This window comes from Pseudophryne corroboree, chromosome 9 (genome assembly GCF_028390025.1).
Source record: "Pseudophryne corroboree isolate aPseCor3 chromosome 9, aPseCor3.hap2, whole genome shotgun sequence".
Classification (NCBI taxonomy): Eukaryota; Metazoa; Chordata; class Amphibia; order Anura; family Myobatrachidae; genus Pseudophryne; species Pseudophryne corroboree.
The window spans coordinates 63149133-63173916 of record NC_086452.1 but is presented as its reverse complement, the minus strand read 5'-3'; the positions used below and the strand labels follow the sequence as shown (position 1 = coordinate 63173916).

At 47.6% G+C, this 24784-nt stretch overlaps 1 protein-coding gene and 3 non-coding genes across 5 annotated transcripts in view; all 4 read left to right on the top strand.

Annotated features, from left to right (window-relative positions):
• The window catches only part of LOC134957493 (armadillo-like helical domain containing protein 1), a 468225-nt gene that overhangs the window by 412615 nt on the left and 30826 nt on the right, over positions 1-24784 (top strand). The gene's annotated exons all lie outside the window — the stretch shown is intronic.
• On the top strand, positions 1004-1119 carry LOC134959486 (U5 spliceosomal RNA). The gene has a single exon (XR_010187517.1). It is a non-coding gene; the product is annotated as a U5 spliceosomal RNA (small nuclear RNA).
• LOC134959513 (U5 spliceosomal RNA) lies at positions 9349-9463 on the top strand. Its single transcript, XR_010187541.1, has one exon. It is a non-coding gene; the product is annotated as a U5 spliceosomal RNA (small nuclear RNA).
• LOC134959311 (U5 spliceosomal RNA) lies at positions 18281-18395 on the top strand. The gene has a single exon (XR_010187360.1). It is a non-coding gene; the product is annotated as a U5 spliceosomal RNA (small nuclear RNA).

Here is a 24784-nt window from a genome sequence, read left to right as displayed (position 1 = left end):
TGCAAGTTTATCATTTTGTAGTTTTTAAATTCAATAGTTTTTATTAGATTTTCAAAGTAAACATTGACAATTTACATAAACACAACTGAAAATTACATACACACACATAAAGCGTATGAACAGCTGTACATATATGATACTGATAAAGCATCAAGTGAATATATTGTCTCGTAAATCACACAGTCACAGATTGTCGGCGTCTGAAAGTAACAATCCATAAGCATATCACTTCCAATATAGACAGAAGCATTGCAGAAGAGGCACAACATCATTTTGTAGTTTAGAAAAATATTACATTTATTTTAGGCTATATAGAATAGGAATGAAAATGGTTAATTATGAGTTTGTTTTTGTCCTCTCTCTTGGTAAATTGACACCTGTCTGAATTTGGGGATGTAACAGTGACACTTGGTATAGTCCTTTTTTTTTTTTCTGAAGAGCAAATTAATCTTTTACCATTTACTAAAGATTTCTAAGAAAGGAGCAACCATGGGTTTTTTATTTAATTTCTTGCCTGTCTGATGGACACTGGGCTTATTTACTAGTTAAATTCACAAATTCTTTTTCAGGATTTTTTAGAATTTAACATTAATTGTTGACTTTTATTGATGGAAAGCTAAGGAAAGAGAATTGTTTCTGCTCTTGTAGATGATTCTCCTGACTACTCTGTTGCTGAGATCTTTCAGCACTGTACACCAGGATGTTGTCTGGAGGCAGTCTAGCAAGTTGAATAACTGGTTTTAAATGTCTTTCTGACATGTAGTTCTTTCTTTGCATGGTAGTATCATATGCATATTTACCCATGATGCATCAGATATATTTCAGTGGGTTTTTTTTTTTACATTGTAGAAGTTACATTTATCTTTTAAGTTGTACATATATTAGAATCAGATAGGCTACGTTTCAAAATTGTACATTGAACATTCTATTTTTGTGTTGTCCGCTCTTTTGGTAAACAGAGGTCTTTTTGAATCCGCAGAGATAATCCTGACACTTCCTTAGTATAATCTGGTTTCTCTTCAGATCGAATAAATCTTTTGCCTTTTACTAAAGATTTCCGTGGAGAGGAACAACCATAAGTTTCATGTAATTTTTTTGATGCCTGGCTTTTGCTGGGCTTGTTCAGTGGTTAGTGAAAGAATATAATCATTTTATGTTAGGTGTGGATGGTCATTGGGGGGTTAACCTTCAATGGTGACCATTGATGGATAATCTTGATGGTATAAAACCATCTGTAAGGGAACCATTTCTGGTTTTACCCTTTGATGGTCACACCTGTATTACTGCAAAATGAGCTGCGGGCTAATCAGAGCCCAGGGACATGGCTTCATGGGTGTCAGGGGCAGGGCCGTAATTAGGTGTGTGCGAGAGGGGCCTCGCACACAGCGCAGAGCCCTGGGGAGCGCAGTCACGGCCCTGTTCAACACTGTACGGAGCATCAGAGCTCCGTACAGTTCCGCAGCCCGCCCCAGCACAGCAAGCCGCCTCAGCGGCTGGGGTATGTTGGCGGGTCCTTCCGTACTACAGAGCATGGGAGCGTCAGGGCCAGATTAACAAAGGGGCTGATGGAGCTGCAGCTCCAAGCCCACACTCCGAATAGGCCCACCGCATTCTTCAGAGCTGTATGCTGCAGTAGATAAGGGAAAGAACTCCTTCTACTGCAGCGTCCCAGGACGCACCCCATCCGGCCTCAACGCTCCTCCCCCACCACTGCCGCGATTAGGTGGCTCAAATGCCACCAGTATGGATATCTTGCTTATGGAGGCGGTGCAGTGAAAGGCTCTCCTAGTCCTCCATGCGCCGCATATGTATGTATGCACGGAGACTCTCCGCATCCTCCTTCGCAACACATGACTTCACGCTGCGTGACACCATGAAGCTTCTGCTAGGGCACCACCGCGCTTCTCACTCCACATCACAGCACAAGGTACAAGCACACACAGTCTATACAAGCATGATGGGGGTTGCTGCTCGTTGAAGGCCGGCCCAGCCTCTGATGATCCTCCTGATTGCAGTGACCGAGGTGAGACAACCCATACCTCCTGGCTGCCTGGGGGCTGCTCTAAACTTTTTTATTTATTTTTCTACTCCAAATGTAATAATAATAATAATAATAATAATAATAATAATAATTTCTCTGACGTCCTAGTGGATGCTGGGGACTCCGTCAGGACCATAGGGATATAGCGGCTCCGCAGGAGACAGGGCACAATAATAAAAGCTTTAGGATCAGGTGGTGTGCACTGGCTCCTCCCCCTATGACCCTCCTCCAAGCCTCAGTTAGATTTTTGTGCCCGACGAGAAGGGTGCAATCTAGGTGGCTCTCCTGAGCTGCTTAGAATAAAAGTTTAAGTTAGGTTTTTTATTTTCAGTGAGTCCTGCTGGCAACAGGCTCACTGCTACGAGGGACTTAGGGGAGAGAAGAAAACTCACCTGCGTGCAGGATGGATTTGCTTCTTAGGCTACTGGACACCATTAGCTCCAGAGGGAGTCGGAACACAGGTCTCACCCTGGGGTTCGTCCCGGAGCCGTGCCGCCGACCCCCCTTGCAGATGCCGAAGTTGAAGAGGTCCAGAGGTCCAGAAACAGGCGGCAGAAGACTTTCAGTCTTCATAAGGTAGCGCACAGCACTGCAGCTGTGCGCCATTGTTGTCAGCACACTTCACCAACAGTCACCAACTGTCACTGAGGGTGCAGGGCGCTGGGGGGGGCGCCCTGGGCAGCAATGTATAATACCTTTTTATGGCTAAAATACATCACATATAGCCCTTGAGGCTATATGGATGTATTTAACCCCTGCCAGATCTCACAAACTCCGGGAGAAGAGCCCGCCGAAAAGGGGGCGGGGCCTATTCTCCTCAGCACACGGCGCCATTTTCCTGCTCAGCTCTGCTGTGAGGAAGGCTCCCAGGCTCTCCCCTGCACTGCACTACAGAAACAGGGTTAAAACAGAGAGGGGGGGGCACTTATTTGGCGATATGATTACATATATAAAAATGCTATAAGGGAAAACACTTGTATAAGGGGTTGTCCCTGTATAATTATAGCGTTTTTGGTGTGTGCTGGCAAACTCTCCCTCTGTCTCCCCAAAGGGCTAGTGGGGTCCTGTCCTCTGTCAGAGCATTCCCTGTGTGTGTGCTGTGTGTCGGTACGTGTGTGTCGACATGTAGGAGGACGATGTTGGTGAGGAGGCGGAGCAAATTGCCTGTATTGGTGATGTCACTCTCTAGGGAGTCGACACTGGAATGGATGGCTTATTTAGGAATTACGTGATAATGTCAACACGCTGTAAGGTCGGTTGACGACATGAGACGGCCGGCAAACAAATTAGTACCTGTCCAGGCGTCTCAGACACCGTCAGGGGCTTGTAAAAACGCCCATTTACCTCAGTCGGTCGACACAGACACGGACACTGACTCCAGTGTCGACGGTGAAGAAACAAACGTATTTTCCTTTAGGGCCACACGTTTCATGTTAAGGGCAATGAAGGAGGTGTTACATATTTCTGATACTACAAGTACCACAAATAAGGGTATTATGTAGGGTGTGAATAAACTACTTGTAGTTTTTCCTGAATCAGATAAATTAAATGAAGTGTGTGATGATACGTGGGTTTCCTCCGATAGAAAATTATTGGCGGTATACCCTTTCCCGCCAGAAGTTAGGGCGAGTTGGGAAACACACCTTAGGGTGAATAAGGCGCTCACATGCTTATAAAAACAAGTGGCGTTACCGTCTCCAGATACGGCAGCCCTCAAGGAGCCAGCTGATAGGAAGCTGAAAAATATCCTAAAAGTATATACACATATACTGGTGTTATACTACGACCAGCAATCGCCTCAGCCTGGATGTGCAGCGCTGAGGGGGCTTGGTCGGATTTCCTGACTGAAAATATTGATACCCTTGACAGGGACAAGATTTTATTGACTATAGAGCATTTTAAGGATGCATTTCTATATATGCGAGATGCGCAGAGGGATATTTGCATTCTGGCATCAAGAGTAAATGTGATGTCCATATCTGCCAGACGACAGTGGTCAGGTGATGCAGATTCCAGACGGCACATGGAAGTATTGCCGTATAAAGGGGCGGTCCATCGGACCTGGTGGCCATGGCAACAGCTGAAAAATCCACCTTTTGTTACCCCAAGTCACATCTCAGCAGAAAAGGACACAGTCTTTTCAGTCTCAGTCCTTTCGTCCCCATAAGGGCAGGCGGGCAAAAGGGCCAGTCATATCTGCCCAGGGGTAGAGGAAAGGGAAGAAGACTGCAGCAGGCAGCCCATTCCCAGGAACAGAAGCCCTCCACAGCTTCTGCCAAGTCCGCAGCATGACGCTGGGGCCGTACAAGCGGACTCAGGTGCAGTAGGGGGTCATCTCAAGAGTTTCAGCACGCAGTGGGCTCACTCACAAGTGGACTCCTGGATCCTACACGTAGTATCCCAGGTGTACATTGGAAATTCGAGACGTCTCCCCCTCACAAGTTCCTGAAGTCTGCTTTACCAACGTCTCCCTCCGACAGGGAGGCAGTATTGGGAACAATTCACAGGCTGTATTCCCAGCAGGTGATAATCAAAGTACCCCTTCTACAACAAGGGAAGGGGTATTATTCCACACTATATTGTGGTACTGAAGCCAGACGGCTAGGTGAGATCTGAAATATTTGAACACTTACATACAAGCGTTCAAATCAAGATGGAGTCACTCAGAGCAGTGATAGCGAACCAGGAAGAAGGGGACGATATGGTGTCACTGGATATCAGGGACGCTTACCTACATGTCCAAATTTGCCCTTCTCACCAAGGGTACCTCAGGTTCGTGGTACAGAACTGTCACTATCAGTTCAGACGCTGCCGTTTGGATTGTCCACGGCACCCCGGGTCTTTACCAAGGTAATGGCCGAAATGATGATTCTTCTTCAAAGAAATATGGACGCTTTCCTGATAAGGGCAAGGTCCAGAGAACAGTTGGAGGTCGGAGTAGCACTTAAGTAGTTCTACGACAGCACGAGTGGATTCTAAATATTCCAAAATCGCAGTTTTTTCCGACGACACGTCTACTGTTCCTAGGGATGATTCTGGACACAGTCCAGAAAAGGATGTTTTCTCCCGGAGAAGAAAGCCAGGGAGTTATCCGAGCTAGTCAGGAACCTCCTAAAACCAGGAAAAGTATCAGTGCATCATTGCACAAGGATCCTGTGAAAAATGGTGGTTTCTTACAAAGCGATCCCATTCGGTAGATTTCACGCAAGAACCTTTACGTGGGATCTGCTGGAAAAATGGTCCGGATCGCATCTTCAGATGCATCAGCGGATAACCCTGTCTCCAAGGACAAGGGTGTTTCTTCTGCGGTGGCTGCAGAGTGCTCATCTATGAAAGGGCCGCAGATTCGGCATTCAGGACTGGGTCCTGGTGACCACGGATGCCAGCCTGAGTGGCTGGGGAGCAGTCACACAAGGAAAAAATTTCCAGAGAGTGTGATCGAGTCTGGAGACTTCTCTCCACATAAATATACTGGAGCTAAGGGCAATTTACAATGCTCTAAGCTTAGCAAGACCTCTGCTTCAAGGTCAGCCGGTATTGATCCAGTGGGACAACATCACGGCAGTCGCCCACGTAAACAGACAGGGCGGCACAAGAAGCAGGAGGGAAATGGCAGAAACTGCAAGGATTCTTCGCTGGGCGAAAAATCATGTGATAACACTCTCAGCAGTGTTCATTCCGGGAGTGGAAAACTGGGAAGCAGACTTCCTCAGCAGGCATGACCTCCACCCGGGAGAGTGGGGACTTCATCGGGAAGTCTTCCACATGATTGTAAACCGTTGTGAAAAACCAAAGGTGGACATGATGGCGTCCCGCCTGAACAAAAAACTAGATATTGCGCCAGGTCAAGGGACCCTCAGGCAATAGCGGTGGACGCTCTGGTAACACTGTGGATGTACCAGTCAGAGTATGTGTTCCCTCCTATGCCTCTCATACAAAAAGTACTGAGAATCATAAGAGGGAGATGAGTAAGAATGATACTCGTGGTTCCGGATTGGCCAAGAAGGACTTGGTACCCGAAACTTCAAGAGATGTTCACGGAAGACCCGTGGCCTCTACCTTTAAGAAAGGACCTGCTCCAGCAGGGGCCTTGTCTGTTCCAAGACTTACCGTGGCCGCGTTTGACGGCATGGCGGTTGAACGCCGGATCCTGAAAGGGCATTCCAGATGAAGTCATCCCTACCCTGGTCGAAGACAGGAAGGATGTAACCGCAAAACATTTTCACCGCATTTGGCGAAGATATGTTGCGTGGTGTGAGGCCAAGAAGGCCCCTACAGAGGAATTCCAACTGGGTCGTTTCCTACATTTCCTGAAAACAGGACTGTCTATGGGCCTAAAATTAGGGTCCATTAAGGTTCAAATTTCGGCCCTGTCGAATTTCTTCCAGAAAGAACTGGCTTTAGTGCCTGACGTTCAGATGTTTGTAAAAGGGGTACTGCATATACAGCCTCCTTTTGTGCCCCAGTGGCACCTTGGGATCTCAATGTTGTTTTGAGTTTCCTAAAGTCACATTGGTTTGAACCACTCACCACTGTGGACTTAAAATATCTCACATGGAAGGTGACGATGCTATTAGCCCTGGCTTCAGCCAGGCGTGTGTCAGAATTGGCGGCTTTATCATATATAAAGCCCTTACTTAATTTTTCATTCTGACAGGGCAGAATTGAGGACTCGTCCTCAATTTCTCCTTAAGGTGTTTTCTGTTTTTCACATGAACCAACCTATTGTGGTACCTGCGGGTACTAGGGACTTGGAGGACTCCAAGTTACTTGACGTTGTCAGGGCCCTGAAAAATATGTTTCCAGGAAGGCTGGAGTCAGAAAATCTGACTCGCTGTTTAGCCTGTATGCACCCAACAAGATGGGTGCTCCTGCTTCTAAGCAGACGATTGCTCGCTGGATTTGTAATACAATTCAGTTTACACATTCTGTGGCAGGCCTGCCACAGCCAAAATCGGTAAAAGCCCATTCCAAAAGGAAGGGGGCTCATCTTGGGCGACTGCCCGAGGGGTCTCGGCTTTACAACTTTGCCGAGCAGTTACTTGGTCAGGGGAAAACACGTTTGCTAAATTCTACAAATTTGATACCCTGGCTGAGGAGGACATGGAGTTCTCTCATTCGGTGCTGCAGGGTCATCCGCACTCTCCCGCCCGTTTGGGAGCTTTGGTATAATCCCCATGGTCCTGACGGAGTCCCCAGCATCCACTAGGACGTCAGAGAAAATAAGATTTTACTTACCGATAAATCTATTTCTCGTAGTCCGTAGTGGATGCTGGGCGCCCATCCCAAGTGCGGATTGTCTGCAATACTTGTACATAGTTATTGTTACAAAAATCGGGTTATTCTTGTTGTGAGCCATCTTTTCAGAGGCTCCTTCGTTGTTATCATACTGTTAACTGGGTTCAGATCACAGGTTGTACGGTGTGATTGGTGTGGCTGGTATGAGTCTTACCCGGGATTCAATATCCTTCCTTATTATGCACGCTCGTCCGGGCACAGTATCCTAACTGAGGCTTGGAGGAGGGTCATAGGGGGAGGAGTCAGTGCACACCACCTGATCCTAAAGCTTTTATTATTGTGCCCTGTCTCCTGCGGAGCCGCTATATCCCTATGGTCCTGACGGAGTCCCCAGCATCCACTACGGACTACGAGAAATAGATTTATCGGTAAGTAAAATCTTATTATAAACATAAATGAATATGTATATATATGTACAGTGTGTATTTTATAGTGTGTGTGTGTGTATATATGTATTTAAAGTGTGTGTGTGTGTGTGTGTGTGTGTGTGTGTGTGTGTGTGTGTGTGTGTGTATATATAATATGTGGATATGTGTGTATGTATTTATTCCATGTGGTGGGCGACACTCAGACACTGGCATACAGATAGTTATTGCAAAAAAAACCCGTAGGGTGTGCTTTTATTATGTGATGTTTTGGGGTATTTCTCCCCTTCTTCAGACAGAAACTGAGAAATACCCCGAAACGTCACATTAAAAGAACACTCTACAGGGTTTTTTTTGCATTAACTATCTGTATGTCCGTCTAAGTGCCACCCACCACATGTAATGTATGCCTATCTGGGCCTATGCCTTTGAGGAGGGCACCAAAGGCAGTTAAACAGTGGGTCTGGAGTGCCGGGTAAAATTGCTTCATATATACATACATACATACATACATACATACATACATACATACATACATACATACATGCATTCCAGGGCCGTAACTACGTGTGTGCCAGGTGTGCCTGGCACACAGCGCAGTTGCCCTGAGGGCGCAACGGCCAGCAGCTTGTAATGAGTCAAATTGACTCATTACAAGACGCCTCTGCTGTGTGCGCCATGCTGGTGAGGAGAGCAGCAGCACCGGATGCAGCGGAGAAGGAGTAGAAGGGAGGGGGACTGGAGCCGCAGCAGCGCTATGTAATTGGTAGAGATGCAGCTGCAGCAGTCCCCTCTCCTTCCGTATTGGCTGCTCGGTGCTGCTGTGAATGCTGGGATGCGGTTCCTTCCTCTTCCTTCTCCCCTGCCTGCACCGAGGGATCTGCCAGCACGAGGAGCCTGACTGCCAGCGGGGAGAGATGGTAAGTCTCTCTCTCTCTCTCTCCCCCTATTTCTCTATCTATTCTGTCTGCCGTAATGTCTAAAAAGGGGACGCTGTCTACCGTAATGTGTAAAAAGGCAGCCGCTGTCTGCCGTAATGTGTAAAAAGGGGGGCGCTGTCTACCGTAATGTGTAAAAAGGGGGACGCTGTTTGCCGTAATGTGTAAAAAGGGGGACACTGTCTACCGTAATGTGTAAAAAAGGGACGCTGTCTGCCGTAATGTGTAAAAAGGGGACACTGTCTGCCGTAATGTGTTAAAAGGGGTCGCTGTCTGCCGTAATGTGTAAAAAGGGGGACTGTCTGCCATAATGTGTAAAAGGGGCTCTACCTGGTGTAGTGGCGCTACTGGGCTGCGTAATTTGAATGATGGAGACTACTGTGCGCCGTAGTATGAATTGATATTATTTGGTGGCCACACCCCTTCCCATGAAGCCATGCCCCTATCTTGCATGGGGGACGCCGATGCCATTTCTTGCACACAGCGCTAAAATGCCTAGTTACGGCACTGGTCGGGGGACGGGGCTAAGCTCCGTCCCTGACACTTTGATGGGGGGAAAAAATGTGGTAGCACTGAACCATCGATGGTGGAAAACCATCTAGTTCTCCACCATTGATGGTAAAAGTATTCAACATCGGTCATAGACCATCAATGATTTTGAATCATCGATGGTATATGGTCATCCCTATCGCGACCGCTCTTTGGTATACTCTGGTTTCTCTGCAGATCGGATAAATAGTTTGCCTTTTACTAAAGATTTCTGTGGAGAGGAACAACCGTGAGTTTCATGTCATTTTTTGTTGCCTGGCTAACACTGGGCTTATTCACTAGTGAAAAATGGAAGAAGCGATGAGGTTCAAATCTCTGAATTAAAATCTTTCTGGCAATCCTGAAACTTTTTTGAAGGATGTAAAATATTAATATTGATATACACCTTTAAAGTGAACATTTTATAATTATTTAGCAACAAGAATTTGTTAGCTTAATCAGTTTTTCATTTTTATACTAGTATTTTTGTTCATTATTGTTTGCAGGTTTAATTTAAAGTCTTTTAGAGAATAGCAATGCAAGAAAATTGTTGGTGCCAGTATTATTTATTAACCTTTATTTTTAAAGCACCAGCATATTCGGTTACACTTTACATTTGTCAATAAAGCCGTAATGAGAAAAAAAAAGACAGAGGCCCTCATTCCGAGTTGTTCGCTCTGTAATTTTCTTTGCATCGCAGCGATTTTCTGATAATTGTGCATGCGCAATGTTGCGACTGCGCCAAGTAAATTTGCTAAGAAGTTTGGTATTTTACTCACGGCATTACGAGGTTTTTTCTTCGTTCAGGTGATCGGAGTGTGATTGACAGGAAGTGGGTGTTTCTGGGCGGAAACTGGCCGTTTTATGGGAGTGTGTGAAAAAACGCTACCGTTTCTGGGAAAAACGCGGGAGTGGCTGGAGAAACGGGGGAGTGTCTGGGCGAACGCTGGGTGTGTTTGTGACGTCAAACCAGGAACGACAAGCACTGAACTGATCGCACTGGAAGAGTAAGTCTCGAGCTCCTCAGAAACTGCACAGAGAAATGTTTTCGCAATATTGCAAATCTTTCGTTCGCAATTCTGCTAAGCTAAGATTCACTCCCAGTAGGTGGCGGCTTAGCGTGTGCAATGCTGCTAAAAGCAGCTTGCGAGCGAACAACTCGGAATGAGGGCCAGAGTAATAACAACCAGACAAAGGGGGTGATTCTGACCTGATCGCATGCAGGCAGTTTTTTGCATCCCTGCGATCAGGTAGTCGCTGCCTACAGGGGCAGGGGGTAGTCGCTGTGCAGGGGTGCGATTGCTTGTGCAGAGAGCTGCACAAACAAAAGTTTGGGCAGTCTCTGCACAGCTCAGGACTTACTCAGCCACTGCGACAATCCAGCCTGGAGCTGACATCAGGAACCCTCCCTTGAAACGGCTGGACACGCCTGCGTTCACCCGGACACTCCTTAAAAACGGTCAGTTGACACCCACAAACGGCCTCTTCCTGTCGATCTTCTTGCGATCGCCAGTGCGATCGCTCTCTTCGTTCTGTCGCTGTCCGGCGATCTCCGTTGGCTGATGCGCCTGCGCATTGCGGAGCATGTGCAGTTCAAACCCGATCACACCGCTGCAAAAAAAGCTAGCGTGCGATCGGGTCTGAATGACCCCGAAGGACTTACCGGCAGATGGGATGCCGGCTGTCAGTATACAATGGCATCCCGTCGGCTGTAATCCTGGCAGTGAGTCATCTCGCAGGGTCGCTGTGCTTCGCTTGCCACAGGTTCTATTCCCACTCGGTTAGTGGTGTGGACCCAGCAACCGATTAGGTATACTTGGCGGCGGTCAGGATTTCCTCTATTGGTATTTCACCAACTGTTGGGATCCCTGCATCAGTTTCCTGCACACTGTGATCCAGACAGCCGGCATTTTAACTGCATCCCGGTTGGAGGGCCCAACTCAGAGGCTGACAATACATAGATTTATATTTTTGAAATCTCTGTTTTCATCCATTTTACATAAACAGCACACTTGCTATAAGACAGGCATATTGCAAAGATATCGATACATAAATGAAAAGGACTAAAGACTCCAAATGTTGCCATATACACACTAGACTTGTACGCATTTGAAGATGTATCACAGCTTCTTCTTCCGGCAGTGGATCCATCTTGGCAAGTTCTTCTGTTACATGAAATATTATACCTGGATTCTTCCACATCTCCTGGATTACTGTTTCCATTGGCCTTTTATGTAGAAAGGACTTTCGACATCACTTTCACTAAAGATCTGACATAATCTAACTTGAGTCTAGAGTCTGTCACCGGTGCTTGTCCTCTGTTATTGGTATAGGTCAGCACAAGCACATAAAATAAATAAATAAATGACTTATTCCTGCCAGTGCGTAATACCTTGTAAACGTTAAACAGATTTGTTTCTTGTATTAAAGAATTCAGAGAAGCAACCACGGGTATCATGGAAATTGTTTTTTGTTTATTTCTTTCCTGATTTTTCAGGATTATTTTTGACATTAAATGTTCATTTTATTGAAAAGCTCTAAGAATATTGTTTCTTCTATTGTAGACAGTTCTCCTGAATACTCTGTTATTCCAGCACTGTATACAATGGTATTTCCAGGGGCACAGTAGGGGCGAGAATTAGCTTAGGCATTTTTTTTTGTGTGTGCGCGGTAACAGCGGCGTGCTACGAGTCATGTGGCGTGGCCTTGCAACACACCTCGGCTCTGTATGCCAGCTGAGTAGAGCACCGATAAGTGTAGCTGTGTGGCCAGGCCTTCAGGTGGCCGGACTGGCCCATCAAGCCATCGGCCCTTCTGTCATCCAGTACATCATCGGTTGGTCAACTATCGATAGGCATCCATTGATGTCATTCCTGCTGCGTATATCAGAAAGGAGAAACTATGGGCCCGATTCAGCGGTGCTTGCACTCTTGTCTTTTTCTGCAACATCATCTGCATCTTTATGCTGTTACAGATTCTCAGCCTGAGATGCCCACGTGGTATGTGCCATCAGTTGCAGCAAATACCAAGATGCACCATTGTAGTGGAATCAGTCGCAACAGCTAAGGTTGCTTCTACCCTATGGCTGGTGCAATTTCACTGTCAGAACATGGCTGCATCTGTCAGTCTTGTTTTATTACCGTTTTTGATGTTGAAATACTTCTTCCAGCGATTTTCGCGTATCTGCTGGTTGTCAGCCATCAGATGCAGCTTTACGATGCCCATCCGATGGTTGGCTGTTCTTTTTCAGCTGTGGTTACCGGAATTGGTGTCTGCAGCTCAGCTAATGTGCACATGCGCAAAGCTCTGACTGCACAGTTTAAACATTGATGATTATAACATTGAATGGTTACGATGAGATGGTTAGCCAAAGCAGAGCATGATTTAGCGATGGCCATCGACCATCACTGATTAACCACCAATGGCCGATGGTTTTGCTATCAATGACAGAGATCCTTTGGATGACCACATGGGAGGTCTGCCTGGGAGGAGCTGCAGTTTCCTCTACAGCTAGCTCCCCCTTCACTCAGCCAGCCTGCCTCCGTCCTCAATCAGTGGTAGGGATGGCCATCGGTGTGTTCACCATCAATGGTGAAATGGAGAGTAACCATCGATGGTCACTAACAATGCTATGGGAGACCATCAATGGTTTCCCTCATCGATGGCCATCCCTGTTCTTTCTGTGAAAGACCCGCGGGCCAATCAAGTCCTGGGGGCGGGGCTTCATGGGTGTCGGAGCGGAGCTATGCTCCGTGTCCTTGCATCTTGTAAAAAAAATTTTTTTACAAATATTCTTTTAGGCCTAGCCATCGATGGAGGGAAACCATCTGGTTCTTCCCCATCGATGGTAAAAGTATGTGACATCGGTCATAGACCATAGATGATTTTGAATCATCGATGGTCAATGGCTATCCCTACTCAGTGGAGGCAGCTGCCAGCAGCCGCACAGTCTCTCTGCGGCTATGATTAAACATAGGTTAACAAACATTGTCAGCTGAGGCGATGGATCGGCGTGCAGGGGGGATTTCTAGGTACTCGGAAACCCTCCCACATGCGCGTATGGTGCTGTGTTCTGTGCCCTGGCACCTTGTAGAGGGAGAAAAAAAATGGTGGATCTGTACCATCAATGGCGGTAAGCCACCTGGTTCTTCCCCCATCGATGGGAAAAAGTATTCATCATCGGTCATAAACTATCAATGATTTGGAATAATCAATGGTTAATGGATATCCCTGCTGAGAATTGCTAATTGTGGGCATACAACTATTTAACTTGTATGTGACAATTTATATGTTTTCACATGTACTATAGCTGTGCCTCCTTTCATTTATGGACCTCTGCACAGGTTGTTTATGTACTGCCCTCATCCCTTCAATAAAATGCGTTTTCAAAAAGTAAGTATGTATGGTGTAATGCAGGCATTCCCAACCACGGTCCTCAAGGCACACCAACAGTGCAGGTTTTAGTGATATCCAGGCTTCAGCACAGGTGACTTAATTAGTAGCTCTGTTATTTTGATTTAACCATCTGTGCTGCAGCCTGGATATCACTAAAACCTGCCCTGTTGGTGTGCCTTGAGGACCGTGGTTGGGAATGCCTGGTGTAATGGTTAGCATTACAGCCTCACAGCACCGAGGTCATGGGTTCAATTCCCACCATGGCCCTATCTGTGTAGGGTTTATATACTCTCCCTGTGCTTGTGTGGGTTTCCTCTGAGTACTCCGGTTTCCTCCCACAATCCAAAAAATATACTGGTAGATTATTGGCTCCCAATAAGAAAATGAACTCCAGTGTGTAAGTGTATATATGTACATGTATGTAAGACAGAATAAATGGGCCAAGTGGATCTTATCTGCCGTCATATTCTATGTTTCTATTGTTCTTTTGCCCCCATTTGGGCATTTGGGTGAAACAGAAATTGGATGGCTATAATAAAATAATGATGAAAATGGATGTCTCTGCCAATCACTTTGATTTTGTGTCTGATAAGAACATGAACCAGTTATATAGGGTAACCACACAAATGATCATGTCCTCTCTTTAAATTAGAAATATCACCCACTATTTTGCAAACGAAAATAAATGCAATCTATTAATTATCTGTCCAAACGCCTCTCTTGCCCACAAAGCTCTGAAACGTACCACTTCTCCTTATAGGCCTGACTGTGAGCTGCGTGGAATGTTGAAGTCTGACACAGTGGAGTGATCTATATTTTTGCCATGGCACACGGGCAGAGAATGATTAGCGATTGCAGACGTACAGAGGGTTTATTTGGAAAGTGAGCGTCTTGAAATATGCAGGCCTGTCGGGACCATTAATGGTTGTTCCTGAGTCAGCTATTACGGCTTTATTTGCAGCAGGAGGGGCCCCGGTGTCTGAAGGGGTTGCAGTCAATTTACCTCCAATCAAAATCCCGACGGTCGAAATCCCGACAGCAATTGGCCGACGGTCAAAATCCAGACAAGGTCAAAATCCCGACATGGACAAAATACCGTCATTTAAAATACCGACAAGGTCAAAATACCGATGTGTAAAATGCCGACAGGTCAAAATACAGACATGAGTTTTTCATGATTTTTTTCATTGAAACCGACTTGTTCATACTTTACCATCCCAGTGGACCTGGAGGGGGAATACAATAAATAGTGTGCCGAGCGCAGCGAGGCACCGTGCCGAAGCATGGCGAGCGCAGCGGTACACTTATATGGTGTCCATGTCGACCTATGTCGACATACACACAAAAACCAACGAAAACGGCATGTCAGTATTTTGACCTGTCAGCATTTTACATGTCGGTATTTTGACCTTGTCGGTATTTTAAATGTCGGGATTTTGTCCATGTCGGGATTTTGACCTTGTCGGGATTTTGACCATCGGTCAATTGCTGTCGGGATTTCGACCGGAAGTATTTCATACCGATCCCTGTCTGAAGAGCGTTGCTTTGTCTGAGACAGCGTAGGGTTGCTCAATGGACCGATGTTCGTCCAGGGTTTCCGTTTATGTATGTGAGAGGCCAGCAGCGGGCGTCTCTGTGCACAAGGCGGCGGCTGAGTCAGTAGCATATTTGTGCATGCCTACTGCCAAGAAAACCGCAGCTGCACATGCCACCTCGTGCACCGCTGAATCAGGCTCCATGGGGTAAGTGTACTAGCCTACGAACACCAGGCAGTGTCAGGTTCCCGGCAAGTCTGCCAGACACAGAAGACACCGCTGCAGACCCGCTAGCAGGTAAGTGATCAATGCACCACCTGCACTGTTTTGTCAGCATTCTACTCATGTCTACATTTTAACCAGTGTCTACATGATGTCACCATTATGACCACGTGGACATTATTGGTATTGGTCCATATACAGTCGAATCAATTTCACTGAACTTGAGAAACGTGCAGAAATATAGTGGATACACTAGGGTGGGCTATTGCTGTTCACTCCATCGATGTTGGGAAACTATTCTGTGCATTGAGACTGATGGTTTTACCATCCTTGTTAATGCACATGCATGGCTGCTGGCGGTGATTCCGTGCGAGGGCCGGGGCTAAACTGTGAATGACAGCTCAGCCTTTGAAAGAGGAGGGGCATCCTATTCCCGGCTCTTACGCACAATGTAAGAGGCGGGGGCAACGCAGGGGATGCAGTTAATTCCCTCTAGTACTGTAAGTAGGATAGACCTGTCATCTCACCCGTTCACAAGAATCAGATGCCAGAACTAGGGCTTGCAAAGTTCTAGGTCACCTTTACTGTGGCGTGCATAATATCAGGACCTTTTTGTACCAGCACCAAAGAGCAAACTCAGTTTTCCTATATGAGCAGGGGCGGATTTAAGGGTCAGGTGGCCCCTAGTCATATTATTGGATGCCGCCTCCCCCCATATTACATCACTACCCCCATTATTTTGAGGCCAGTCCGAATTCCTGGAGCCCACCAGAGCAGCCCCAACCTCACCCCACTACCAGCTCCCGGACCACAATTTGATGCCCACTGGCCATCTCCCGTCAGTTGCAAAATAAAATATAAAAAATAAGTCCTAATGAGACAAAAGAAAATCAACTTGCCTCGTGTGCTGCCCCTAGACACATGCCTCATCAGCCTCGTGTGCCGCCCCTAGACACATGCCTCATCAGCCTCGTGTGCTGCCCCTAGACACATGCCTCATCAGCCTCGTGTGCCGCCCCTAGACACATGCCTCATCAGCCTTGTGTGCCGCCCCTAGACACATGCCTCATCAGCCTTGTGTGCCGCCCCTAGACACATGCCTCATCATCCTCGTGTGCCGCCCCTAGACACATGCCTCATCATCCTCGTGTGCCGTCCCTAGACACATGCCTCATTAGCCTCGTGTGCTGCCCCTAGACACATGCCTCGTGTGCCGCCCCTAGACACATGCCTCGTGTGCCGCCCCTAGACACATGCCTCGTGTGCCGCCCCTAGACACATGCCTCATCAGCCTTGTGTGCCGCCCCTAGACACATGCCTCACTTGCCTAGTGGGAAATCCACCACCGTATATGAGTGTTTTTTCAATTGGGAATCCCCACATGATCAAGACTTTTCATGATTGATGTCCCAGAATGAAAGGGCCATCCATGTGTGCGTCAAGCTGTGACGCTGAGTGCTGTCAGGGCAGGCGAGACTTATGGTCCTGGCTCAGAGTCCATACATTGTGTTGGGTTGGTGGTGGGCTCAGAGTGTGTGCGTGACAGCATACGTGTCACTGGCGTATTTATAATGGGTGTAGCATGTGCGATGGACACGGGCCCCTGAGGGGGGCCCATCCCGCACACCCTGCTCCCATTATTTTTAATACTTACCCTCCGGAGTCCCGTGGTGCAGCAGCAGCGCTGCAGAGATTACTGGGAAAATGGCGCTGCACCACTTTCCTGGTGCTTCGCGCATGCGCAGTAGAAAATTCACTGGGAAAATGGCCACCGCGCCATTTTCCTGGAGATCCGCACATGCGCTATAGTCTCTGGGACAGTGCTAGGATCCCGTAGGGACCCTAGTGCCCAGAGTTAAGCGCTGCAGGCTAGAGAGGAAGGGGCCTAGACGGAGCCTGCACACGGACCTCCTCCTCTAGAAACGCCCCTCGTACGTGTGTGCGCGTGGTGGGAAGACTTCATCTACATCAGTCACTTCCAATGCTGCCTGATTAGTGCGCAGTACTGTAATATAACTCTGACATCCAGGGACCTGTCAGCATAGTGTTGATAAATGAGCTTATTTTGCAGAAAATTTTATTATTTTTCGATCTTTGCTTCTTGGAGTCCCAGGTTCCGAAGAGGGAACTGACTGGATTTCCCCACCTTTGCCAGCCTGCAAGGTTGTTAGGGGCATATTGATGAATATACCCCATTGTGTGTGATATAATGTAGTGTATAGCGTGGGCGTGTCACATTGCTTTGGTTTTAGATTGCGCTGTACTCTTATGCATTCTTGATAATATTTATGTAAAATGTCAAAATTAACATAGGCGATAGGAAACAAATATTTTCTTTTAATGCATATCTTACAGATATTTTAATATTTGTAAGATCTTTACCCCATCAATAAACCTTTTGGATCTTTCACTTCTCTGGCTAATAAGAGTCAGCAGCGCTATGTAACATGATGCAGACCAGTGTGGTCCCGTTACCCTGGGTTCCCTGGGATCTTCACATAGATCCAGAATCTCTCTTGGGTTACAGAGCCCGTATTTGAATAAGACAAGATATGAGTTACTGCACCTTACGCCTGCGTGTTTCGTTTCACTTTAATATAGAACTGACAAGAGTTCTGTGTGAATGAGCGACGTTTGTGCTGGATCTTGCAGCTGCCTCAGTCGGGACAGACTGTGTCCCACTTGCTGTGTTGTGTAGAATCTGAATCCCTTTTTACGGCACTGAGCTGAAGCTTTTGCAGCTACTGCACCTCATTTGCATACCCATGATGCACCACGGACGTCGGGGCACGTCTCTTATATTAATTTTTAGAATTCTTTGAAGGTCAAGGAAAATCCTGATGTGATACAGGACTGATTGTATATTATAGTCTGGGTGACAGTGTCAGTAGAGTGAGCTCTCCATGAGTGTGATAGACTCCGCTCCCGGCTGGGCTGGTGCTTCTCGCTGCTTTCTGTATACTCTGGTTTCTCTTCAGATCGAATAAATCTTTCGCCTTTTACTAAAGATTTCCGTGGAGAGGAACAAACATGAGTTTCATATAATTTTTTGATGCCCGGCTGCTGCTGGGCTTGTTCTCTGGTGAAAAATAGATTTAGCATTTTCGGTGGTAGCATTGCATGCATACATCTTACTTGTGTACTTTGCAGCTGACAGTCATTGATCTAAAAGATGCAGAAAGGTGTTCAAATTTTCAGCATTTATGTGACACTGTGTGATTGGAGTAGGGATGGCCATCGATGGAACACAAACCATCTAATCACTGGGATTAACTTTTTTCCCGATTAGGGTCGGGAACTGATCGATCTCCAATGGTTTTTTCTCTAACGTCCTAGTGGATGTTGGGGACTCCGTAAGGACCATGGGGAATAGACGGGCTCCGCAGGAGACAGGGCACTCTAAGAAAGAATTAGGAATACTGGTGTGCACTGGCTCCTCACTCTATGTCCCTCCTCCAGACCTCAGTTTGAATCTGTGCCCGGACGAGCTGGGTGCACCTTAGTGAGCTCTCCTGAGCTTGCTAAATAGAAAGTATTTTGTTAGGATTTTTTTATTTTCAGAGAGATCTGCTGGCAACAGACTCTCTGCTACGTGGGACTGAGGGGAGAGAAGCAGCCCTACTAACTGCGGATAGGTCATGCTTCTTAGGCTACTGGACACCATTAGCTCCAGAGGGATCGAACACAGGAACGCACCCTTGGTCGTCCGATCCCAGAGCCGCGCCGCCGTCCCCCTCGCAGAGCCAGAAGCCGGCGTGAGAAGCAAGAAGACGTCAAAAGCGGCGGCAGAAGACTCCAGTCTTCATATGAGGTAGCGCACAGCACTGCAGCTGTGCGCCATTGCTCCCACATTAAACCCACATACTCCGGTCACTGTAGGGTGCAGGGCGCAGGGGGGGACGCCCTGGGCAGCGATAAGGTACCTCTTGGCAAAAGCAGCATATATACAGTTGGGCACTGTATATATGCATGAGCCCCCGCCATTATTTTACACAAAATCGCGGGACAGAAGCCCGCCGATGAGGGGGCGGGGCTTCTTCCTCAGCACTCACCAGCGCCATTTTCTCTCCACAGCTCCGCTGAGAGGACGCTCCCCAGGCTCTCCCCTGCAGACTCACGGTAGAAAGAGGGTAAAAAGAGGGGGGGGGGGGCAACATAAATTTAGCGCAAAACCAGTGTATACAGCAGCTACTGGGTAAACACTAAGTTACTGTGTAATTCCTGTGTCATATAGCGCTGGGGTGTGTGCTGGCATACTCTCTCTCTGTCTCTCCAAAAGGCCCTGTGGGGGTTCTGTCCTCAAAGAGAGCATCCCCTGTGTGTGTGGTGTGTCGGTACGCTTGTGTCGGCATGTTTGACGAGGAAGGCTATGTGGAAGCAGAGCAGATACAAATGAATGTGGGATCGCCGCCGACGCCCGATTGGATGGATATGTGGAAGGTTTTAAATGATAATGTTACTTCCTTGCATAAAAGGTTGGATAAAGCTGAAGCCTTGGGACAGTCAGGGTCTCAACCCATGCCTGATCCTACAGCGCAGAGGCCGTCAGGGTCTCATAAGCGCCCACTATCCCAAATTGTTGACACAGATATCGACACGGATTCTGACTCCAGTGTCGATGGCGATGATGCAAAGTTGCAGACTAAAATGGCTAAAGCCATCCGCTACATGATTATAGCAATGAAGGATGTATTGCACATCTCAGAGGAAAACCCAGTCCCTGACAAGAGGGTTTATATGTTTGGGGGAAAAAGGCATGAGGTGACCGTTCCCCCTTCACATGAGTTAAATGAGTTATGTGAAAAAGCTTGGGAATCTCCAGATAGGAAAATGCAGATTTCCAAATGGTTGCTTATGGCATATCCTTTCCCGCCTGAGGACAGGGTGCGCTGGGAATCCTCCCCTAGGGTAGATAAATCTCTGACACGCTTATCTAAGAAGGTAGCCCTGCCGTCACAGAATACGGCCACCTCAAAAGATCCTGATGATAGAAAGCAGGAAGGTATCCTGAAGTCCGTTTATACACATTCAGGGACTCTACTGAGGCCGGCAATTGCGTCGGCGTGGATGTGTAGTGCTGTAGCAGCGTGGACAGATAATCTGTCTGAAGAAATGGATACCTTAGACAGGGATACTATTATGCTGACCCTGGGGCATATAAAAAACGCTGTCCTATATATGAGAGGTGCCCAGAGAGACATTAGCCTACTGGGCTCTAGAATAAATGCAATGTCGATTTCTGCCAGAAGGGTCCTGTGGACTCGGCAATGGACAGGTGATGCCGACTCAAAAAGGCACATGGAGGTTTTACCTTATAAGGGTGAGGAATTGTTTGGTGACAGTCTCTCGGACCTAGTTTCCACAGCTACGGCTGGGAAGTCAAATTTTTTGCCATATATTCCCTCACAACCTAAGAAAGCACCATATTACCAAATGCAGTCCTTTCGATCACAAAGAGGCAAGAAAGTCCGAGGTGCGTCCTTTCTTGCCAGAAGCAGGGGTAGAGGAAAGAAGCTGCACAATACAGCTAGTTCCCAGGAACAAAAGTCCTCCCCGGCTTCCACTAAATCCACCGCATGACGCTGGGGCTCCACAGGAGCCAGGAGCGGTGGGGGCGCGTCTCCGAAATTTCAGCCACCAGTGGGTTCGCTCACGGGTGGATCCCTGGGCTATACAGATTGTATCTCAGGGATACAAGCTGGAATTCGAAGTGATGCCCCCTCACCGTTACCTCAAATCAGCCCTGCCAGCTTCCCCCATAGAGAGGGAAATAGTGTTAGCGGCAATTCACAAATTATATCTCCAGCAGGTGGTGGTGAAGGTTCCCCTCTTGCAACAGGGAAGGGGTTACTATTCCACAATGTTTATGGTACCGAAACCGGACGGTTCGGTCAGACCCATATTGAATTTAAAATCCCTGAACATTTACCTGAAAAGGTTCAAGTTCAAGATGGAATCGCTCAGAGCGGTTATTGCAAGCCTGGAAGAGGGGGATTTTATGGTGTCTCTGGACATAAAGGATGCTTACCTGCATGTCCCTATTTATCCACCTCATCAGGAGTACCTCAGATTTGTGGTACAGGACTGTCATTACCAATTCCAGACGTTGCCGTTTGGTCTGTCCACGGCACCGAGAATATTTACCAAGGTAATGGCAGAAATGATGGTGCTTCTGCGAAAGCAAGGAGTCACAATTATCCCATACTTGGACGATCTCCTCATAAAGGCGAGGTCCAGAGAGCAGTTGCTGATCAGCGTAGCACACTCTCGGGAAGTGTTGCAACAGCACGAATGGATTCTGAATATTCCAAAGTCGCAGTTGATTCCTACGACGCGTCTGCCCTTCCTGGGCATGATTCTGGACACAGACCAGAAGAAGGTTTTTCTCCTGGTGGAGAAGGCTCAGGAGCTCATGACTCTGGTCAGAGACCTCTAAAGACCAAAACAGGTGTCGGTGCATCAATGCACGCGAGTCCTGGGAAAGATGGTGGCGTCATACGAAGCCATTCCCTTCGGCAGGTTCCATGCGAGGACTTTTCAGTGGGATCTGTTGGACAAGTGGTCCAGATCGCATCTTCAGATGCAGCGGCTGATCACCCTATCCCCCAGGGCCAGGGTGTCTCTTCTGTGGTGGCTGCAGAGTGCTCACCTTCTCGAGGGTCGCAGGTTCGGCATTCAGGACTGGGTCCTGGTGACCACGGATGCAAGCCTCCGAGGGTGGAGGGCAGTCACACAGGGAAGAAATTTCCAGGGTCTGTGGTCAAGTCAGGAGACTTGTCTGCACATTAATATTCTGGAACTAAGGGCCATATACAACGCCCTAAGTCAAGCGGAGCCTCTGCTTCGCAACCAACCGGTGCTGATTCAGTCAGACAACATCACCGCAGTGGCTCATGTAAACCGCCAAGGCGGCACAAGGAGCAGGGTGGCGATGGCGGAAGCCACCAGAATTCTTCGCTGGGCGGAGAATCACGTAAAAGCACTGTCAGCAGTGTTCATTCCGGGAGTGGACAACTGGGAAGCAGACTTCCTCAGCAGGCACGACCTCCACCCGGGAGAGTGGGGACTTCATCAAGAAGTCTTCACACAGATTACAAGTCGTTGGGAACTGCCACAGGTGGACATGATGGCGTCCCGCCTCAACAAAAAGCTACAGTGGTATTGCGCCAGGTCAAGAGACCCTCAGGCGATAGCTGTAGACGCACTGGTGACACCGTGGGTGTTCCAGTCGGTTTATGTGTTTCCTCCTCTTCCTCTCATACCCAAGGTGCTGAGAATCATAAGAAAAAGAGGAGTGAGAACAATACTAATTGTGACTTGTCTGCACATTAATATTCTGGAACTAAGGGCCATATACAACGCCCTAAGTCAAGCGGAGCCTCTGCTTCGCAACCAACCGGTGCTGATTCAGTCAGACAACATCACCGCTGAGAATCATAAGAAAAAGAGGAGTGAGAACAATACTAATTGTGACTTGTCTGCACATTAATATTCTGGAACTAAGGGCCATATACAACGCCCTAAGTCAAGCGGAGCCTCTGCTTCGCAACCAACCGGTGCTGATTCAGTCAGACAACATCACCGCTGAGAATCATAAGAAAAAGAGGAGTGAGAACAATACTAATTGTGACTTGTCTGCACATTAATATTCTGGAACTAAGGGCCATATACAACGCCCTAAGTCAAGCGGAGTCGGTTTATGTGTTTCCTCCTCTTCCTCTCATACCCAAGGTGCTGAGAATCATAAGAAAAAGAGGAGTGAGAACAATACTAATTGTGACTTGTCTGCACATTAATATTCTGGAACTAAGGGCCATATACAACGCCCTAAGTCAAGCGGAGCCTCTGCTTCGCAACCAACCGGTGCTGATTCAGTCAGACAACATCACCGCTGAGAATCATAAGAAAAAGAGGAGTGAGAACAATACTAATTGTGACTTGTCTGCACATTAATATTCTGGAACTAAGGGCCATATACAACGCCCTAAGTCAAGCGGAGCCTCTGCTTCGCAACCAACCGGTGCTGATTCAGTCAGACAACATCACCGCAGTGGCTCATGTAAACCGCCAAGGCGGCACAAGGAGCAGGGTGGCGATGGCGGAAGCCACCAGAATTCTTCGCTGGGCGGAGAATCACGTAAAAGCACTGTCAGCAGTGTTCATTCCGGGAGTGGACAACTGGGAAGCAGACTTCCTCAGCAGGCACGACCTCCACCCGGGAGAGTGGGGACTTCATCAAGAAGTCTTCACACAGATTACAAGTCGTTGGGAACTGCCACAGGTGGACATGATGGCGTCCCGCCTCAACAAAAAGCTACAGAGGTATTGTGCCAGGTCAAGAGACCCTCAGGCGATAGCTGTAGACGCACTGGTGACACCGTGGGTGTTCCAGTCGGTTTATGTGTTTCCTCCTCTTCCTCTCATACCCAAGGTGCTGAGAATCATAAGAAAAAGAGGAGTGAGAACAATACTAATTGTTCCGGATTGGCCAAGAAGGACTTGGTATCCAGAGCTACAAGAAATGCTCACAGAGGACCCATGGCCTCTGCCTCTAAGGCAGGATCTGTTACAGCAGGGGCCCTGTCTGTTCCAAGACTTACCGCGGCTGCGTTTGACGGCATGGCGGTTGAATGCCGGATCCTAGCAGAAAAAGGGATTCCGGATGAGGTTATTCCTACGCTAATTAAGGCTAGGAAGGACGTGACGGCTAAACATTATCACCGTATATGGCGAAAATATGTTGCTTGGTGCGAGGCCAGGAATGCCCCTACAGAGGAATTCCAGCTGGGCCGTTTCCTTCACTTCCTACAGTCGGGAGTGACTTTGGGCCTAAAATTGGGGTCCATTAAGGTCCAGATTTCGTCCCTATCCATTTTCTTTCAAAAAGAACTGGCTTCTCTTCCTGAAGTTCAGACGTTTGTAAAGGGAGTGCTGCATATTCAGCCCCCGTTTGTGCCTCCAGTGGCACCTTGGGATCTTAACGTGGTGTTGAGTTTCCTGAAATCACACTGGTTTGAGCCACTTAAAACCGTGGAGTTAAAATATCTCACGTGGTAGGTGGTCATGTTGTTAGCCTTGGCTTCGGCTAGGTGTGTGTCAGAATTGGCGGCTATGTCACATAAAAGCCCCTATCTGGTTTTCCATATGGACAGGGCAGAATTGCGGACTCGTCCACAATTTCTGCCAAAAGTGGTGTCATCTTTTCATATGAACCAACCTATTGTGGTGCCTGTGGCTACTCGTGACTTGGAGGATTCCGAGTTACTAGATGTAGTCAGGGCTTTGAAGGTTTATGTAGCCAGAACGGCTAGAGTCAGGAAAACTAAGTCGTTGTTTATCCTGTATTCATCCAACAAGCTGGGTGCTCCTGCTTCAAAGCAAACTATTGCTCGCTGGATCTGTAACACGATTCAGCAGGCTCATTCTGCGGCTGGCTTGCCGCTTCTAAAATCAGTAAAAGCC